This window comes from Poecilia reticulata, linkage group LG9 (genome assembly GCF_000633615.1).
Source record: "Poecilia reticulata strain Guanapo linkage group LG9, Guppy_female_1.0+MT, whole genome shotgun sequence".
NCBI lineage: Eukaryota > Metazoa > Chordata > Actinopteri > Cyprinodontiformes > Poeciliidae > Poecilia > Poecilia reticulata.
Genome location: NC_024339.1, coordinates 22,649,923 through 22,670,895, shown reverse-complemented (window position 1 = coordinate 22,670,895; position 20,973 = coordinate 22,649,923). Strand labels below are relative to the sequence as shown.

Sequence of the window (20,973 nt, the reverse complement as noted above, 5' to 3'; positions counted from 1 at the left end):
ATGTTCCTTATGCAAGGTGACCTGCCAAAGGATTAGTACCCACAGAACCTTTTCACATTGTGCCACATTATAATCAGTTCATTTTATTTTGCTTAGATTATGTGATAGTCTAACACAGAATTGTGCATAATTGAGAACTTTAAGGATAATTCAACGCCGCATCTGTATTTCCTTCAAAAGTTGCCTATGTGTTGAACACAACCTCAGTATAAATCATTTTTTCTGTGAAGGTCTCAGAGGTTTGTTAGGGAACATTAGTGAACATTTGGCATCATTAAGAACAAGGAATACAGCAGACAGGGCAAGGATAAAGTTATGGAGAGGTTTAAAGCAGGTTTGGCTATAAAACAACATCCTCATGTAGCACTATTGTGGCACTAAAAGCTAGATAAACTCTAGCATAAAAGCTAGCATAAACTCAGAAAGCTGGGAAACAACTACTGGAGCTGATGTCAGTAAAAATAAACAACAGATAAAATGATGCTTGGATGCAGTACCGTGAACTTGAAAATTAAAGCAAACAACACTAATGCCGGTATTTTGCGCATCCCTAGCTTTGGATTCATAAATATAAAATCCTTCTTCATCTTCAGAAAAGGACCAGCGTTAGAATTATTCACCTTTTAAACTACGGGGGGAAAAAAGAAAAAAGTTTTACTGAAAGAAAGTTGATCCAAAAATCTGGATGCTACCAGATTTTTGAAACATATGAATATATATCAGAACATATGGGCAATTTTTTTTTTTTCCCAGTGTTGTGCTTTACACTTATCTGTGCCACAACTGGTCAATGTCAATTTTAATGTCAATGTTTCATCAGATAGCAGATTCTTCTACAAAATGTATGGTCCAGAAATATCTACACATGTAGCAGTTGATCTCTATTTGTTGAAAAGGTCTTGCCTTTTTGTCGGTTTTGTAGAAACATCTGGCTGTTGTAATGTCACTGCTATCCCATATTTTCTCAAATTGCTGAACACTGTTTCACTGGGCTGTAATGTGGTAGATTTGTATTTGCATCCCCTCTCCTGACTGCTACCTTTGTACAAAGAAGATTCTTTCCATCCCATGTCACTTCTCTGCAAACCAAAAGCAGAGAAGTGACAGTGCAAGGCATTACCTTGCACTGGAGCTTGCAGATTTTTAATCTTATCATTCTTTTGTTGTTGTTTTAACAAAGACATAGTGTGTCACATTAAAGGTGGAAAAAGTGTTCAAATGACTCATCCTGGCTTCAATTTATAACACAAACCCATGAAAATTTTTAGAGCCATTATTATTGCCTCTTTTAATACATTTCTCACTAAAAATATATTTAAAGTGTTAAATTTTGCTTAATATGAGACTTGAACCTGATCATGACACTCTAAAGTCACTAATTCATAAACAGTACTTACATTAGGCTGAAAGAAATCACATCTCATCTCATTCCGATCTCATCAGGATCTTCATTTCTCCCTGCAGACCAGCCACGAAGCAGAACAGCCTGCCGGACTCTCTTGGGTCCCTGCAGGGTTCTGTTCGTCCCATTAGAGGATGCTGCCTTCAGCCCTCAACCGGAAAGCTAAATAAGAACAGAAACGTTGCTTTGCTTAAAATAAGTTGATCAAAGATCCACATCTCCGTCCTGCCACTGCAATTTATATCAAATCCTTCTCCTTTTTTTGTTATCTTCCGCGTATATAAACAACGTGGTTTCAGACGCTAAGACGCCGGAGCGTCTCTATGGTAACATCCTTCAATTACCGGTGATTGGCCAACCCGTGGGAATGTGTCTATTCCCCGAGCTATGTGATTGGTCGGTGGGCGGTCGGAGCAGCCTGACAGTCTGCAGCGTTCCGGGTTATTGTCAGTCGCGGCGGTTCGGCAGAAGGGCAGGACCGCGTCCCCGGAGCTGCCTCAAGCAGCTAGCTCTTTATTCAGACGGAGCAGTTTCTATATTTGGTTGAAACGCCAAAGAGAGGCTGGTTGAGTTTCGCCACTGAGGTTGCTCCAAGACCGCATGTGGAAATCTGCGTCTGAATCCGGAGGAAACGCATCCAAGAGAGAGAAACCTGCCGACCCCCTCAGAGAAAGTGACGGACGGAGCAGAGCCTTGATCGCCGGGATTTTTTTTTTTTTGCATCAGTTTAGGATATTCCAGGCTGCTGCTTTTGGCCCTGCCTGGATTTCGTTCAGGGTATATCAACACAATAATTGCCTGAATCGCATTCCTAAACATTTACGTTTGCAATCTATATATATTTTTGTTTTTTAAAAATTGCTCATAAGAAGGAGACGGACCCATGCGTAATAACAGCGCTGGATTTTGTATTTTTTTTTTGGAATACTGCGTAAAACAGTCCAGTTTTTCATTATTTGGAAGTATTCTCAAGCGACAGAAAAGAAGCGAGCGTTTCTTTTCACTTTGCTTTCAGAGGTTAAGCGCTGAAAAACGAGAAGCGCTTCTCTCTCGGTGCGCAATCCTTCCGAGGACGCTTCTGAGAGACTCCGCCGACCTGCGCTCTTAACCTCCACATTCTATCGGCAGCCGAGTCGAGCTAATAAAAGGGAGGAAAAAAAAAAGGAGGGCGAAGCTTATTAACTTTGCATGCTCAAGGCGAGATTGTGGAATCTTTAATTTTTGCATACCACTGGAAGACGAGGATAAACTTAATCAGCATTGAATCTTTGCAGAGGAGCAGCAGCGGCAGCAGCAGCAGCTGGATTTCTGGGGGGGGGGGAAACGGAATGAATCCTTTTTAATTTGGCCCAAAGAAGAATGAGGCAGATTGCTTAACGATTGCATGGAGTTCTAGTCTGCAATAAGGAACAATTTATGGTAGGTACATTTAGCTTTTTATTTTCTCTCCTTGTCTGAATGTAGTTTTTTCCCCCCCTTTGCCTAGAGGATAAAGGATCGCAACACACGGATGTCTCTGATTTAAAGCCTTTGTTTCCATACGTGACCCACAATAAACGCAGCGTTGTTAGAGAGAGCCGAATAGCTCTAGGAACTGCTTTGATGTTTTAATATTGGGGCTTTTTTTCAAGTAAGGGGAGCAATTAAGCGTGTTGTGGAGGGCAGTGCACCGCGGGCACCGGTGGCGCTGGGAAAGAGAGAGAGGGAGAGATTGCGGCTCAGAGCAAAAGGTGCGAATTTTTCATCTGTCTATACGCCCCCGTGCGTCACTGCTGTACAGTCTGGTGCAATTAGACATTTTTCCCACTCATATATCATTCCTTACATGTATTGTGTCGGGGGGGTATTCATAAAATGCTCAGAGAACCGTGTGTAAAACTTTTTCACTTAATGCTCCCAGTGTCTGCAGCGAGACCGTCCATCCCTGCAGACGCCTCCCCGTCCTCTGCACAGGGCTGCTTATTGTAGGTGCATCTAAAATTCACGCCTTTCCTCGAATATAAATGCGAGTTAATAAAAGTCAGAGTCTGAACTTTGAGCCTCGCCGGCTTGCTGAGGTTGCTTTGCAATATTTAGCCTCATTGCTCACGCTGCAAAGAGACGAGCTTCACATTATGCTGACTGAGCAGTGGAAGAAAAAAAAAAAAAAGAAAGAAAGCTGCACCAAGTGTGTTTTATCATTAGACTGTACAAGCATCCTTCCAAATTGATCTTCCTCTCGCTGGCTCCAGTCATGCTCTGTCTCGCAGCCCTGCAGATAGGGCCGGCTGACTGAATGTAATATGGAGAGGCCCCCCTCCTCCACTTCCTCCTCCTCATCTTCCTCCACCACCAGCAGCAGGGACGGCCGGCGCCCCCACAGTCAGGGCACCTGCCATGGAGTCCTTCCTGGCTGTATTGAATAAAACATCCAGTGATGTATGAGACAGGAGCTGCACCCGGGGGGACAGAACTGCCTCATTTACTTCCTCCACTCCGCGCCTATGACCTGCTGAGCAAATTGTGCTCATATTAGCTCTGTGGCTGCTCCTCACCTAAACAAATAGTCTCCCCAGCATAATGCTTGCCTTAACTCAACATGATGGTTGGACAAAAGCATGGGAGAATGGAATGGCATGGGGGGGTAAGCTTCAAATCTGGGTCACTGAGTTATCTTTTCGGAGTTTGGAGTTGTTGTTTTTTTCTGCCTCTTTGTCTTTTGGCTTACAGTCAGATCTTCTTTTTGGACCTTCATATCTCCAAAGCGTTCCTCATTTTGTAGATTTCTTTATTCATTAAAAAGGAGGATGATTGGTACTTTTAAGATGTTAAAATCAGTGGCCCAATCAGAGGGGGTCCCGGGGGGAACCGTGTCCACCCCTACAAATTTGCGCCACTCTGTTGGCCACCCCATTGCCACACAATATATTATGCATAAAGTGCTTTCTTTCGAGTACTTTCCATTTTATTTGTTTCATATTGACTTTTTAATATGCTGAAAAAGAAGATATCTGCTTCAGAAGGTTTGGTATCTGAACAGGCACCAGTTTGCATCTTTAGTACTACTTTGACAACCAGTGATTTAAACTGGTTTTCTATATTCTACTTAAAGTTTTTGCTAGTAAATCTGGGTTTCATGACTCCCACTAAACATGAACTACCAGCATCAGGTCATTTTGTGTTATTTTTGTTTGGTGAGAGGTCGTAACCTGTCATATTTCTTAGTCAGTTGGCTCAAACGGCAATCATCACTAATAGAAATGGTGATACGACTAAATACATAGTTATTACAAAATAATAGCTGACCAGTTTTATTATCTCTATAATTTGTGAAATACTGAACTAGAATTAAAAAATAAGCAAATACAGACAGCATGGCTGGAGTAAAAGGGTGCATAACGGTTTGTTGACAGGTAGAAAATGGACATATAGAGTTGGTGAAGGAGTGACTGACTCAGATGTAGCCCACAAGGGGATAATGACCAAAGGTAAATTCAAAGTAGGTGCAACACAATTTTTAATACAGCAATGTATACAATTACATAAAATCATATGTGAGATTGTATTATTTTTATGAGCATTTATTTTCATAGTTCATGGAAATAATTCCAAAAATAATAATAGTTCTTGGACATGGATACAAACGGGTCTAATGGTACAAAACTGAACAAGGCGGGGGAGAAATGTTAACATTTTAAAATAAAACCGGGTAGAAAGTAGCAAATAGGTAAACTGACTCACAGTCAAATTTGTATTAATTTCTTTATTTTGTCCTTTTGATTTGGCGTGCCATACCAAAAATACGGATAGAACCAGTGGCCTCCATTTAGAAACCTCCTGGCACAGCTGGTTAAAAGTAAAATTATTTTACTTTTAACAATCTAAATTCTGAGAACTACAGCATTCCTCTACTTACTGACAGAACTGAGAATACTTAGAGTGCTTATGTAAAGTCCAATCTGTTGTACTCATTAAATTTGCCAACAGCTGGAAGGCCGAGATGTATATTTTACTCAATGCATTAACAAAAAGCAATACGCTAAGAGAAACCTGGCATTTTATCAATTCTAGCAACTCAAATTGCATATCGCTCTGATTGATTGATAGCTTTTGGGCTCCTTACCGTATTCTTTGCTTATTAAAAGTGCCTGCCTGATGGGAATAAGTGAGCTGCTCTCATGAATATCGTTAAAGTTGCTGAAGTTTAATTTCCTGTGCTGTGTATTAATCTTTTTTAATCCCTGCATGGTTTGATTGTCTCAACACCTTCCCAGAGGCAGTAAAACTCATTTTGGCACTTAAGATGACTGAAATGGTGGATGCAGACGTGTGTGTGTGTGTGTGTGTGTGTGTGTGTGTGTGTGTGTGTGTGTGTGTGTGTGTGTGTCTGAGAGCTGGAGAGAATGAGGATAACTGTGTGTTACTCACCTTATGTCCAGTCTTACATGTCTATCTTTGCATGGATTTTGTTTTATTTGTAGAAAATTGTACTTTCCACGATAAAATGATTTTTCTGTACATGAAAGTAAATAGTTTGCTCTTATGTAAGTTGATTTCATAGGCCAGCAGATTGTTTCTTACCTGTAAAGTATAAACGCAGCTCAAAAGAACAAACAAGATGTTTCACTCAAAACAATGTCAACAGTGCCTCATTAGCCACCTGATCAAAGCGTTTCGTATCAAACGTCTACAGCAGTCCTTGTTTTTTATCATGCAGCCAAACAAAAAGAGACATGCCCTTTTTTGTGCATTTCAATTTCGCACGATTTGATACTGCTGCACATTAGTGTCTGAGATGTGGCAACAGAGCATGAAAAGACAGCATAAAACAGAAGCATCACATGCAAGGGACTGCTGAGAAGAAAGCATGACTTTTAGAGTGTCAGTGTGAATGAATACAAGTGAAAAAGACGTTTGGTCTCCAGCTTGATCTATGTATTTTTTATATGCCATTAGGTTGTTGCAGGTAGTAATAAATGCTGCTTTTTTTGCACTATAATGCAAATTATTTAGCACTAAACTTTTGTTCCTCACTGCCTCTAACTGCACTGAGTCATATTGGCTGTTCTTAGCCGTCAGATAAAACTTCTGGTTCTGAATGGGGCAAAGTGGGCATGAATAGAACCGGTTACCTTAGACAAGCAGACAGTTGGACTGTTGAGGGACATTACAGCTTTACCATCAACACACTTTTTATACCAACAATGCTGAATACAAACCAACACAGATGTACCATAAAACTGGGTTACAATCATGATTACTAGTGTGTGACTGAGTGGACAAAGACATTGAAACATCTTGTTTCAGAAAGAAAAACCTTTGGCACTAACATTTAAATATTAACCTCAGATGTTCCTAGATGCTCTCCTGATTGTCTGGAGCGTTGTATACAAAGTCTTACAAAAGTACCGACACCCCTTGAACATTTTTTCTTATACATTTTTCACCTTACAATCACTAACGTAAATGTATTTTACTGAGTTTTCCTCTCCATCATATTTTAATCCAGGGTTTTCCTGAATTTAGCTCCGCCCGTTTGACCAGTTAGCACGGGCCTCTTGGCTGTCCAGACTATCAGTTCAGGTGCAGAGGCATGTCTTGTAAGGTTTGCTGTTCTGCCATACCGATTCCATTTTCAGATGATAAATTGAACAATGCTCTGTCAGATATACTGTTTTATAACCTATCCCTGCTTTAAACTTCTACACAACTTTGTCCCAGGCTTTTCTTTGTGCTGCTGCTTGCTCTCTAATGCTATGCTACGGTTCAGTTGCACACAAGAACTATATGGAAAAATACATTTATGTTTGTGACTGTAACAATGCCAAATGTTGAAAAGTACAACAAGTACAACTACTTTTCCAGAGGATCATACATTATCCATTGTGTGCCCATTGGGAGTCTGATTTCCTATTGTTTTGACCAATCTCCAGGGATTACCTGACCAATACTCTGCTCACGAGTCCTTGCCTGATCCTCACCAGGGTTATCTGCAGCCAGTTAGCGCATGACAGACAACAGCATTCCTCCCCTGTAAACCTGAATGGAGTCACATCTCACCAGACTCCGAGGTTAATGTACAGCCTTTCATTTGGTAAGGTTAGGGCCCGCTTGTCCATTTTTCTTCCTCGAGGGTGCCCTCGCAGATATGAAATACAGCCAGCAGACGTTTTCTCTATTTTTGTGTGTGTGGTTAATGAGTACACTGCCATGACTACCGTGCAGTTTACAGTTTGTTCCATAACTCAGCCTGAAAAGTGAGGCTATGCTTGCTTCTTCCAAAGACTTCTTGGGGGGAAGAGAGAGAATAAAGCAAATCTGACAAGCTCTCCAACAGCGAATTTGCTCCCCTTAAAAACAATGCCGCTCTTGCCTTCCTCATGGTCACATTGATTTGTTCTGGGTGACAATGCAGGCTGCTGTGAAATCACCCCAGCGCCATTGATCTCAAGGAGAAGAGGAGGAGAGGGAATGAGAGGCTGGCGACAGAGCAACATGGGAAAAAAATCCACAGCTTGCCCTCTTCAACCTTAACCAGTAATAAAATGAAGGCCTGGGCTGCAATCAGATCAGCCCCTGCTGCACTCCTCCAGCCGCTGCACTGTGGTGTTAGTCTGTGCTTTGATTTGTTTTTTGGAGGCCCGCACATGCTGTTTGATTTGCTATTGTGGCTCGCCATGTTTCACATTATCAGCTGAACTCTTTATTGCTACTGTTTTCCATGCCAGAAGCGAGGCTGTTTTTATCTCACACAGGCCTCTGATTAATCTTCCCCCCTCTATGCTGGCGTACTTTAATCTTGAATGGGAGATATCTGATTCTCCTCGGCTATTGAGGAAGATCAAACTTTAATGGAACAAGGAACTGCACATCATGCTAATCTCCATCTCTCTGCATTTTGGTTGACTGCGCTCCCTTGGGCTTTGTAGCTTTCTGCAGAAGCAGGAAATACATCAGCCAGATAAGATGTTTTCTCTTCATGCTTTGGTAATTTATTCCCTGTCGACAATGGCCACCATTTTACATTGCTGCTGTCTGATTACCTGGTTGAAGGATGGAAACTGGTAAAAACAAGGAAAACTAATGGACACTTTTAGTCAACGACCTTAATGAGTTTGCTATTTAAAGATGAGTTAATGATTAAATATGACTGTTTCTTCATCACAGTTACTGGGGGCTTGAAGATCTCTGATGTTTTTCCGACATTATCTGGTGCTAGTTTGGTGCTAGCAATTCTTTGGCCTCAGTATTTGTTATTTGGTTGATATATCAGTGTCACCTCAACACAAACCCCTCTCTGAATCAGACAAGAGAACTGCATTGGCATTGATCGTCAAGTCCAAAAACCAATATAATATTTTGAAAACCAGAGTCTGTTTTCTTTAAAGCATGATTTCAAAAATCTAAAAAATCAATCACATTTGTTTTAAATTGAACAAATGTGGGGTCAGTGTGCTGCATAGGTCTGTTCTCTTCATTATTTTCACCTTATTCCATAAATGCCAGTTCCGACTCATTTTTCTAAACATTGTTGGTCATATAATTTATTATATGATCAACAGAAATCAGATCTTCCAAGTTTCAGATCCAATAAGAATAACCCCTGAAGTCAAAATTCTGACAGGAAAAGTCGGGGTTTTCCAAACAGCCCAGAGTGTAGCATCCAATATGGCCTCCACACACATAAAACAAAGAGAAAGTTGTATGAATAAGCTATTTATTAATCCTTCGGTTTGTGTCTCATTAAACCAGTGAAATACTAAGATCTCTTCCGCCACTATTTGTTAGCATGTTCCTTCAGTATACAAACCCATACAAATGGGAATATGCTGTTATTGCATCATATTGCTAAAAGCAGCTAGCTTCTGCTAACAAACCCCACTGCTTTTCTCACATGTAAAGTCATATATTTCCAAACTCCTACCTTTGAGTGAAAGCAAGTGCACTGTGAATATTGTTTGGTGGTCTTAATAAATGACGCCCCAAACCAACTCTGTTTTCAGCTGCTGTTGCTGACTGGTCTTAAGTCTGGGGCTTTCACAAACACATCATGTACAAAGCAGTGCTCATTAGTAAACATGATGATGGTGGATCATTTGTTTTCAGAAAGTCTGACATATATTATGTTTTGTAATCCGTAAGGAAATTTGAATGAAATGGTCGTCAATTTGTACATTTTCTGCTCATAAGTGCCAGAAATGTTTAGATACTCAAGGAATTTACAGAACGTGGAGGATGGCGTAGCAGGCCCTGAGTTGTTATATCATCCAAGCTGAAAAAGGCTAAACTTTAAGTTGCACATCAATCAGTCGCATGTCAGAGATAATCGACACGGCAATCATCTGATTCTGGTCAAAAGACGATTTCTCAGTGTAATGTTTGGTTAGTTCCTTGCTTTGTGGTCATCAGTGTTTACACAATAAAAGATCTAAGACTGATCAATAACGTTCAACTCTCCTTTGCTTTTGTCAAGTCAGTTTTCCATCTGATTCTGTTTTTTTTTTATGCTGGTAGATGTGGCGGGGGGGGAACAGTTTAATTAAAATGTGATGTATTAATTGGGGTTTCTTAATACTTCAGCCCTCCTGCAGGTAAATGAACCAACCCTTTCTGTAATTATTGACCAGCTCCACGTTAAGCGCCGCAGGACAGAGCTTTCCGCTGTACGGATGCATCAAGGTTTGATGCTATTCATTACACCACCGTCGTTTCAGGAACCATCCTTTGACCACTGCTTTAGTCTAACACTTCCCTCGTATTGCTGAGTAACGGGGCGCATTATGCTGACCAGCATCTGGACCGCGACAGGCTCGATGCGTTTTGTTGCAAATGGATAACGCTTATGGGGTGTCACACCTCCCGCAGATAGTTTGTGTCTGTGACAAAAAGAGGCTATTACCCAATTGTGTGGCCATTGCTGTAAGGTAATGAAATTTCCACTGACTGGAGAAAACAATGTTGTCTGGTCCGGAGCTGTAATTGCAAAAGCCACCTCGCCATATTTTTTTTATTTTTTTTTGCCCCTCTCCCGATTTCATTGTGAATGTGGGACGATTTAATAAAACTCTGGAGATTTTTATCATTTATTGCCAGGCTTGGCAGCCGCATGAGGGAAAGTAAAGCAAGGCATGCACAGATAAAACTCATTCTTTTTATGAATTTTAACCATGCTGGAGACCATTTACAACAGAGCGGGCATGTGACCCATCGGGATATATTCATGCGTATGCATAAGGTTCAAGCAGGTCAGATATATTGTTAATATAAAAGCACCATTTTCTCTTTCTAAATGGAAGAGTATTCTGGTATTTCCGTCATTTTCTCCCGTGTTATTGTTTGTATCGGGATCGGGTTGAAAATCCATGGGATATTAGGCCTCCGGGGCAAGGAGCTTCAGTGTGTGCCTGTTTCCACTCTCACACAAAAACATAGAAATGTTGACATGAGGACATGTATGGACACACACATGCACGCGCACGCACACACACACACACTCTCCCAGCCCTGTTTTATTACCTCCTGCCTGCTGCTGGAATTGCTTTCCTCCCTCGAGTGAGCCAAGCAAAGCCGGCTTTATTGTGTTAACCTATTTGTGTGTCAAGAGCGATTGCAGCGTTCTTTATCTCTGTTTGTATTCGGACGGGGAGACGGCTGAAGGGAGCGAGGAAGAGGGAGAGAGAGAGTGGCAGAGTGAAGAAGGGAGGCGGCGGCGGTGGGGGTTTACAGAAGCCAGGCGAGCCGCTGGAGTTTAGACGGATGGCCGGTCACCTCGCTCCACTATGGAGGATAATGACTGGTTGCTTAGCAATGACCCACCCCCACCCACTTCCAGACTTCCATCCACAGCAATCATCTTTTCTTTTTCCTGTAAAAGATTTCGTAAATAATTATAACACAATCTCTTGTTTTTTTTTATAGCAGGGATTGATGAGAGTTTGAGCCAGAGGTGGCACTTATCAACTCACTCTACTGACTTGTGCTAGTGGCAGATTGATGCTTGTGTGTGTTTATATCTGCTCAGTTGGTGGAGTTTGACCAGGATTATGACCAGGCCAAAGCTCTATTTCCTGTCAGACAGCTGCAGCACTACAACCTTTGACCTGTGTAACGCTGCAGCGGCGGCACTGCGCTCAACCAGATGCACAAACATTCAGTCACATATCCATGATTTTTTTTGATGGCCAACCAGAGGCCTGTGAGCGCAGCTTCTTGCGAGCTCTTAGGTTTATTAACATTTTTATTGAGTTGAACAAATTGCTGACCTTTTGTGGCATAATGAATAGGCTGGCTCACTTAGGACACATTTGAGTTTTGGCACGAGTGACTGGCGTCTCTCCAGGTTGTTAGAATCGTGATTTGTTTATTCAGCAGGTGAAAGTGTTTAATGCTGTGGATTGTTTTTAAGCATTTCAGCTGCTTTTCAGCTTTTTTGTGCCTTTTTATTCCAACTGGCAATCCCCTTGCCTCTAATCTATACTGGAGTTTTGCCGTTGTTTATTGCATATAATTAAAAAAATGCACCAACTAATCAAGCCTGGATCAAAATCTGAAAATTTTGTGTGATCACTGTGTTGAACGCTGAAAAATTCCAACTTTTTTCTGTTCAGTTTGCATTAAAACTATAATCTTTGACTATTTGGGGTTGCTTAGCACACCGACCAAGAGCAGATACTTTAACACACCTTTTAGAGTCTTATATTAATCAGCTAAAGGTTAGGGGCATAAGATGAGAATAATACCTTCCTTTTTGTTGGTTTCAAAACTGCAGAACTTTTATGTCTTGTCTTTATTCGAAAAAAAAAAGCCAAAATGAGAATTAGCAGATCAACAGGCATTTGCAATTGACAAGAAAGGGGCAAAAATAATGCATCTTTATTTTGGATTAGTTTCTTTTAACGAGAGAAAATATCTCAGCGGGGCTGCACAGTGGCGCTGTTGCCTTGCAGCAAGAAGGTTCTGGGTTCAATTCCCAGCCCCGGTCTTTCTGCATGGAGTTTGCATGTTCTCCCTGTGCATGCATTGGTTTTCTCCAGGTTCTCCGGTTTCCTCCCACAGTCCAAAAACATGACTGTCAGGTTAATTGGCCTCTCCAAATTGCCCCTAGGTGTGAGTGTGTGTGTGCATGGTTGTGTGTCCTGTGTGTCTCTGTGTTGACCTGTGACAGACTGGCGACCTGCCCAGGGTGAACCCCGCCCCTCACCCAGTACGCCAGCTGGAGATGGGCACCAGCAACTCCTGACTCCACTGAGGGACAAGGGTGTAAGAAAATGGATGGATGGAAAATATCTCAGCATGACAAAGATTTAAACATCAGTTGTCACTGATGTTGCCAGTCAAATAATTTTTTCCAAATCTTTCTTTTACACAGTAATTACAGTTCGTGTTAAATTGCATTTCATGGAGAATATAACACATTTTTACTAAAAAGTCACAGCAGCTAGCACTAACAGCTTCCTCACCCCTAGTAGAAATGACACAACAGTCAGTTTGTTGAAAAGCAAGCAGGACAGCTAAAAGCTACGCAGACATTTGCCTCAATATTAGTAGCTTATAACAATTTAAATCGACTCAAGCTGAAAATTTTTTATATCTTGAGATATTAGCTAAAATAGGATTTCTCCTCTGACTATCTGTCAAAGCGGAACATTCTGGAAGTCTTTCATTTGTGTTGCATACAACAGATTTGCTCTGCGCCCACATCGCCGTGGAGCTGCGTCCAACTTGATGGAGCCGGCGCTGAGCTGCGGTCAAATCTGAAATTTGCTGAACTTTGACCACAGCGCACAACTGAGCAGAAAGCAAGCAGTCAATGTGGAAGCAGAGATTTGTTGCAGGCACACTGCTCACTGCGTTACAGTATCTCTTATCACATGCTTCTCGCTGCTGCCGATTCTCTTTGTTTGTGTGTCACTTGCAGGTTTATGTCTGTTGGTGGTTTTTTTTGTGTGTGTGTGTTTTTTTAACCACAAGATAAACACATTATTTTAGCTTGATAGGACTGCAGCTTTGCATTTTTAAAATAACCAGGATCTGCTTGCTGTTTCGTGCTGTACTCTGCTGTGGATGGACGAGTTTCAGTACCAAAGCAGGGATCACCTCTAACTCCAGTGGCGAGCTTAGCAATTGCCAGTTCTGGCCTGAAAACCAAATTAACCTTTGCTTCAAATATTACGCTGTGACAACTTTCTTCTACAGTTAGGATAACTATTACTGACAATAACTTCACAGCAAAAAAACAAAATCCAAGAAATCTCTTTAAAGAACATCAGCCGTGTCTGATTTTTGGCCATCTGTGCTCTCTCTCCCCATATCCTTTTCAGTGCCATCTTCCCTCATCCCGACTCATGCACCATTGGTAAAATTGACAGCTTTACACGTCCTGGGAACTTCAGACGGATAAAATAAACATGCACACGCACACACACTTCTGTGGCATGCTTCTGTGGCTGCGTCTATAAGAACAGCTGTCCAGCTGTCACGGCAGCCAACTAGTCAGCCACTCTCCAAGGCAACATCTGTAGAGACTGAACGCACAAGGGCAGCCTGCCGTTCTCTGCTCGTCCCCAAAGACTGAAGAAGTATGTCAGACCTTTTGGCTGCACATTACCACTGACCACATCAACCGTATCGCTGGCTTTTGATTGAGAGTTATCTGCTCCTGTGCCACCTTAATAAGCTCTGCGGGGCCTCGAACTGCCAGTCACGTTGTCACAGTCGTTCTTAAAGACAAAACATTTGACTGTGTGGGGGGGAGGGGAAGAAAGAACACAACCCATTATCGCATCCATTAATAGTCATCTGCCTCTGCATGGATGTGTGTGCACGTGTGTGTAAACAAAGTCCCAGCGAGCAAGGTGCAATGGCCTGGAACTGACGAGAACCTACTGGGAGAGTCTCTCCTTATTGCAGCCCACCCCTCTCCGCTCCTCCCTCCCTGCCCTCCCACCGTCCTCCCCCCTCCTGGCAGCGGAGTGATGCTGAGGCAGGCGGCGGAGGGGCACGGAGCCATGTGAGTGGGGAGATGAGCAGAGCTGCGGTCCCCTCTGTCAGCCACAAACCAGGATCAGGCAGATCACATGGGACTCTCTCCTGGGGAAAAACAAAGGGAACAGGGGTGGGGGGGGAAGAAGCAGCTGTTTAGTGTTTTTCTCTTACTTCCTCAGCAGCTCACTTGTGTTTTTCCCCGCTCTGTCATCTTCTCCGCGGCTGTCATTACTTTCTGTCATGCATTTTTTAAAGATACTTTTGCTGGCAGTTTTTGGCTTCATTTGATAGCAGCAGAGATATTAGACAGATGTGACGGGGACAGCGAGACGAGAACGACAAGTAACAGCGTTCCTTAAAATGGGTGTTGGACCCCATCATTAATGGTTGTTGTTTAACTGAGGAATGTTTTCCGCAAACATGGGGGAGATTAAAGTTTGCCCCCTGAACATGTTAGAATCGTTCCTAAGCGTCTTTATGGATGGAACCATTAAAGCAATTGATAACTGGGCGTCTCAGACACGCAGACAGCTGCATATTCATTCAGACTGCGGGCGAAATGTGATGGATCCTGTTTACTGGAGCCGAAAAAATGGTTTGGCATTTAAGTATCTTAAACTTGTCTTTTAGTCAGCGTTCTGTTATATATCCATGATGCCAGTTGTCAACAGGAATTGAAAGGAACACCCAGAACAAGACGAGATGACGCCCAGCATTTAATAAAATGAGATGTTGCTTGAAAACTATTATGCAAAAAGAAAAAAGAACAATTCTTGAGATGCCCTGTTACTTTGGCAGTTCATCACCCGACCAGTGACACTCAATTTGCAGTTTACTAAAACTTCTTCTTCCTTTTCACCAATTATCTGCAGCATTTTGGATGCTCTCTGCAAGAGGAAACAGTCACAATGTGACAGACGAGATGCAAAGAACTTTTAAGCACATTTTTAATACTAGCTGGTTGTTAGCTGCAGCACTTAGCTTAGCATCTGGTTCACTTCTTGCTGTCTGGACAAAATTGAAGCTGCTGTCGTATAGTCATTTGCTGGTTTATTGGACAGTGGTCTAAATGTGAGAAAAAGCACATTTTGAGGAACGTCGAGTCCCTTTGCTTGTTTATTGTTTGCGTTTTGCTTTTGATGCGTTGCAGCACTGAATATTTTTTTGCGAGATCGACTGTGGTATTAAGTTTTCATCTGTACCAAGACGGAGTATTTTACCATGCAATGCTGTCAATATCACTTTTAGCTTCTAGCATACGAAGAAGAGTTTCCTTTTCTACCTCATTGCCAAAGATACTGCTGCTCAAACAACTGAGATGTGATGGAGGCTTCTTTACTCCTTATGGAAGCAGGACTTTCTTTAGTCCTCTCTGTCAACTCAAAACAGCAATTCAAGAGTCACTTCCTTTCTTACTTCAAAATAAGACTCTCAGACACAGATAGACACTCAGCAGAATTGTGAGTTTAAATCACACAATCCCACATTGGGGCCTAATCATGTTAACCTACACTTACTCACCTGCTGACTGCAGCCAGATAGTGCTTTGGGCAGAAATATCATGGATATTTAATATCGTTACGCCCCTTGTGATTACACATTCTGTCACGATGGAGAGGAAATGCCTTCAAACCCAAATTCCATCTGGCTGTGGTGAAATCTCTGCACAAAGTCATTTTAAATGGTCCCCGTCCAGTTTTTGACAGCAAAATCGCCTGCTCATGACTTATCGTTTTATCATTTAAATTTCCCCCATTGACGCTTGCCGCCATGATTGACGGCTGGGCTGGAAAGCAGCAGCTATCTCAATTGAGCCGCGGCAGGCAGTTGGTAACCGGGACAATGGTCTCTCCTCTTTGCCTTGTTTTCACATGTTTTCTGCTGTCACAGAAACCTCGCTGATTGCTTCTTTGCCAAGACAGCATCCTATTAATCTTTTAAATAAGGGCTGCCGCCCAGCAGCATTGTTTGCTTAGAGCCGAGGACCTTGTGAGACTACACTGAAAAGGGGAAAAAAGAACGGGGGAAAAAAAGCAACGGCCAGGGTTGAATCAGGTCTCATTGTGGAAGGGAAAGGCTTCTTAAAACCAACAATATTAGGAATTTATTAGCTGCTGTGTTGTTGAGGTCTTAATATTGCCAGGACTCTCTTGCCCCTCCTGAAAGCGTGGGCTCTGTTGTCCTCTGCCGTTCTCATCTTTGACTCTCCAGGTGTATTTTGTGCTTTTACCAGTACTGTGGCACTCTGAATAAAAGCTCCGGTGTTTATGGCCCTTTTCTTTTTTGTGTGTGCTTATTGATCTCTTCTGAGCGTGGTTGGAATGGGCTTTATTTTCTTCAATTCCGGCCTCAAATAGCATAACAGCAGCATATTCTGAAATGGCAAGCCATTGATGTATTTTGATGTGACCTATAGAAGGTAGAATAAGCTTTTGTGCTTTGTGCTTAGCTGACAGTTTGTTTAGAGAGAAATAATGCTGTTCTTGACAAGTTTTTTTTTTTTCAGCCATTCCACCTTGAAAAGCCATACTCCACTCTGATTTCATCAACCCGGCTTTTGTGTTTAATTATGTGTTATTTGTGGTAGGAAGTCTTTTTGTGAGACTTTTTTGTCAAGTGGCTGTAAATGGAGAGTAGCTGCAGGGCTTCTGACACCCTCCGCTCTGTAATGAGTGCCTTCCTGTGCAAAATAGCCCCATAAACCAAATCTCTCTGGGATGAGGAACATGTGGCAGGAGTATTTGGCATCTCGCGCACAGGAATGTTTATGGCATACGAGAAACGCTGGGATCACCGAATACCACCCTCAAGTCTTTTTGTCTCCACTCCGGTCATGGAAACCCAGTGAGGCAGGGCAAACTAGATGACTAATAGACTCCCAGGTCAGAGCCACATGATAGCAGCAGTGCTGGTCAATGGAAATGGATATACTTTCCCCCAGAGCGAGGTACGACTGCTTTGCGATCATCTGTGCGGTCATGGCCTGGTGCACGTCCTCACACACGAATGGCTGAGCGCAGAGCTATTCATAGATATCTGTGGCCCGGAGCTGCTTTTTCATTTTGAGAAGAAATGCACAAAAATCAATTAGCAAGTAAGAAAATCAGACCAATCTAATGTCATAGTAATGCAGACTTTAGGGGAATTATTGAGCTGCCCAGGGAAATGGGAGGCTGTTAATTGTGTGCCTTTATAGGGGTGTAACAAGATCTCTTTTGTGCTATGTTAGAAGTATTATTTCACATCAAATTAAAGCCTGTCTTACACTTACGTCTGGTGAAGTAAGTGTAAGATGTTCTTGTGACCATCTCTTTTACGATTGTCATTATTGTTATTATGCAGGGTTCCTGCAGGGCCCTAAAAAGTTATTCAAATGTAAAAATTTGACAATGAAGTTGACTGAACTTAGACATAAAATAGTCAAACAGACCAAGGCTGAACTGGACAATTATTCACTCAGGAGAAATTATTTTAAAATAGTGTTATTTATCTTAATTATTCTGCTTGTGAAAATGTAAAAATGTGGGGATTTTCAGTTGATCTTTGGGATTTGATTCACCTTACTGCTATACTTCCATCCGTACATCTGTGTGTCGTCTACCTGCTTACATGTGCAGGGTCGCAGGGCGCTCTGCTGCTCGTCTGCAGCAGTCATTAGGCGAGAGGCGTGGTGCAACCTGCACAGGTCTCGAGTCCATCACGGCAACACACAAACACGCAGGTCAACGCAACCACGCACACAAACACTCATACTTGGGGACAGTAAACCAATACACCTGTGCATCGCATTTTGCAATGTGACAAGCATAAAAAGGCACAGTTCATGGACCAGTCACACCTGCACTGGAATAGACTGATTAGGTTTTCTAAGAAGGTAGTCATGGGTTGGGATTTCTCACTGAATCCACGAACCAGATCAGGGATATTTTTATGTCATATTTTTATTATTTAGTGACTGATTCTAAATATTAAATAACTTCTGCTTGTTCCATGTTTTGGACTGGTCTAGAACACTGCGAAACTCTTACTGGGATACTGGGGAGAAAAATTATGATTTGTAGTTTTCCAGAAAATATTGCTACAACTTGAGCTGGATGTATAGTTACATTGTTACATCTTCCAAGTTTGACTAGCTTTAAATAGTCTGTATGATTAAATAACAGGCATCTGTCTCTCAAATCTTATTGTAATTTTCTAATAAATAGTTTTCAGCACCTTACGTTTTTTTATTTTTGATTTTTTTGCGTTCCGCAGCTTGAAATGTGCGCTCTGTGATACTGTCAGATACTGTCAGATGTTTGTGTGCACAGGGGTATCTGTTTATGCTTGTTTGCAGGTTAAATACAAACATTGCTGTCCCAGATTCACTCCCTCCTCCCCTCCAACCTTCTTCCTCCACATGATCTCAATCCTCGGCAACCAGCCGGAGTGCCTCACATGCAGCCACCGACCTCCTCCCCTGCATCCAGCATCCGAAAGAAAACATTTCTCTCAGTTCCTCTGCTTTTCAAAGTGCTCACATAGCTTGACTTTCTTTCAAAGCAGTAACCCCCCCAGCGCCACCTCCTGCCTGACCCCCTCCTCCTGGAGACAGCACTCTTGACCTGCTGCCCCATTGTTTCCAGCGGGGATGGATGGGGAGCCGCCTCTGCCGGCGCGATCCTTCACTCAATAGCCGCTCCATCTGTTGACTGCGTGACTCTGGGTTCGAAGCGGGGATTTTGCTCCGTCTGTGCAGGGTGTGAAAGGAGTTATCTCAGGGGGCTTCCTGAATGAGGCTTTAAAGCTGCAATAGAGGGGTGTTGTGATGCTGCACGCACACACACACACACACACACACACACACACACACACACACACACACACACACACACACGCACGCACACAACACACCCTCCGCCCATCATCGGCCCGACACAGCCGGCTGGGTGTGCGCAGGATGAGAGGCCTCTATTGTGCTTGTTCACAGGCCCCCGGGCAACAGGGTCACCTTGTCCCCAAACAAACGCTGCCCTCACTGGAATTGTTGGCACTGCATGTCTGTGCATGTGTGTGTGTGTGTGCTTGCATGTTGAAGAGGGGGGAGCAAGTATTTGAGTGCAAGAATGCATCATCAAAATGAGGGCAGAGGCCTTGCCTGTGAGGAACATTTATCTAACATCTCAGCTTTTCACATCAGCGCCCATTCAGCGCAGCCGGTCTGTGACAGGGGTTCAAAGGACGTCACAGGAACAGCCAGGGCGGCTTTACAGGTCAAGCTGCTTTCACTGAACATTTGGACCTAAAAAAAAACCAAACTACAACAATGTCTACTCTGTATCTGTTGTAGAGACAGCACTGAGAGCAAACAACAGTTTTTATTTCCTCTTGTGGATTTGAGTTTCTGTCTGGTGAAATGTTCAAGTGCTGCTTTCAGCTCCTGATGCTGGTCTGCTCTGCGGTTTGTGCTTTTCAGCGGCGTTTGAAGGGACCAAAAATGAAATCTGTGGGTGTTTAGACATCTGCTTCACCTTAATTAAGGGTGAAACTGCAGAATGCAATGGATTTCTAGCTGAGGCCCTATGTATGTGTACGTCTGAGTTTTCTTCAGCATTTTTGCGGTAACCGAAAACAAACTTTAATCCTCCCTTTCAGATTTTGTTTTAAACTATCAAATATTATTTTACCAAACACATTTGTTCCATTAGAGATTTTTGAAAATATTAATCATAGTTTTTCAAGCTTCTCAAAAATGTGCAACCTTGAAAGGATCTAGTCTGTTCGTTTTGTCTTTTCTGAGAATCAACTTGCTCAGAACTTGCTCAACTAAATTTGAGCAAGTTCTAGTTGCAACCTGGAAAACAATAAGGATGTATCTGTTGCATTACTAACTACTATTGGCAATGCAAGCTGATGACATTTTTTAATACAGTGGATCCGGATACATAAGGAACATATTCTAGGGACATTGAACAACATGATCCAACCCTAAGAGGATTCACCGTTCATGCACTCAGAGACGTTTAAAATGAAGTCAGGGAACTCAATGATATCATAAATAATATTCTGTAAAGAGAAACTCGACTCTCTCAAAGTGTATATCAACAGGTCAAGCTTTACAACAGCAGAAATTTCTCAACAGATGTCACCAGATGTCCTCAACACGCCTTCACCACGGCTCATATTAAAGTAACAGAGTCCGTCTCCTCTCGTCTCTTCCTTAAACTGAGAGGACAAAAATAAAGTGAGCTGAAGACAGAGAAGCCTTTTCGGTCACAGAGTCCCCTCAGCAGATGAGACAGAGTTGAAGGAGGCGGGGGTTTGTTGAGAGGAAAGCGCGGTGGTTGAAAACTGCAGTGACAGCAGAATGAATAAATTGAAAAATTCTCTCATTGTAAATTGTCTATCGCTCGTGACAAACGATCTGATAGGCGAGCGGCCCGGGTACCCGACGCATCCGTCCCAATAGAGCTGTGAATAACTGGTCTATCTCCACACTGCTTAGCACTGGCCCCGCGCTTAATAATTCATACAGTGTGAAATATTTTCCCCGGTACAGATATGCCAAAGAGCTGCCGGCAGCAGGCGGGGGCGGAGAGAAAGGTGTCCCTGTGGTGCTAATTTGGGGG

General features: G+C 42.6%; 1 protein-coding gene across 1 annotated transcript in view; it reads left to right on the top strand.

Annotated features, from left to right (window-relative positions):
• Window positions 1–1,862: 1,862 nt before the first annotated feature.
• Window positions 1,863–20,973, top strand: part of fam222aa (family with sequence similarity 222 member Aa) — an 88,749-nt gene continuing 69,638 nt past the window's right edge. The window contains exon 1 of the mRNA XM_008418709.2: window positions 1,863–2,821. The gene's annotated coding sequence lies outside the window, so the exon portion shown is untranslated. The remainder of the gene's footprint in view (window positions 2,822–20,973) is intronic.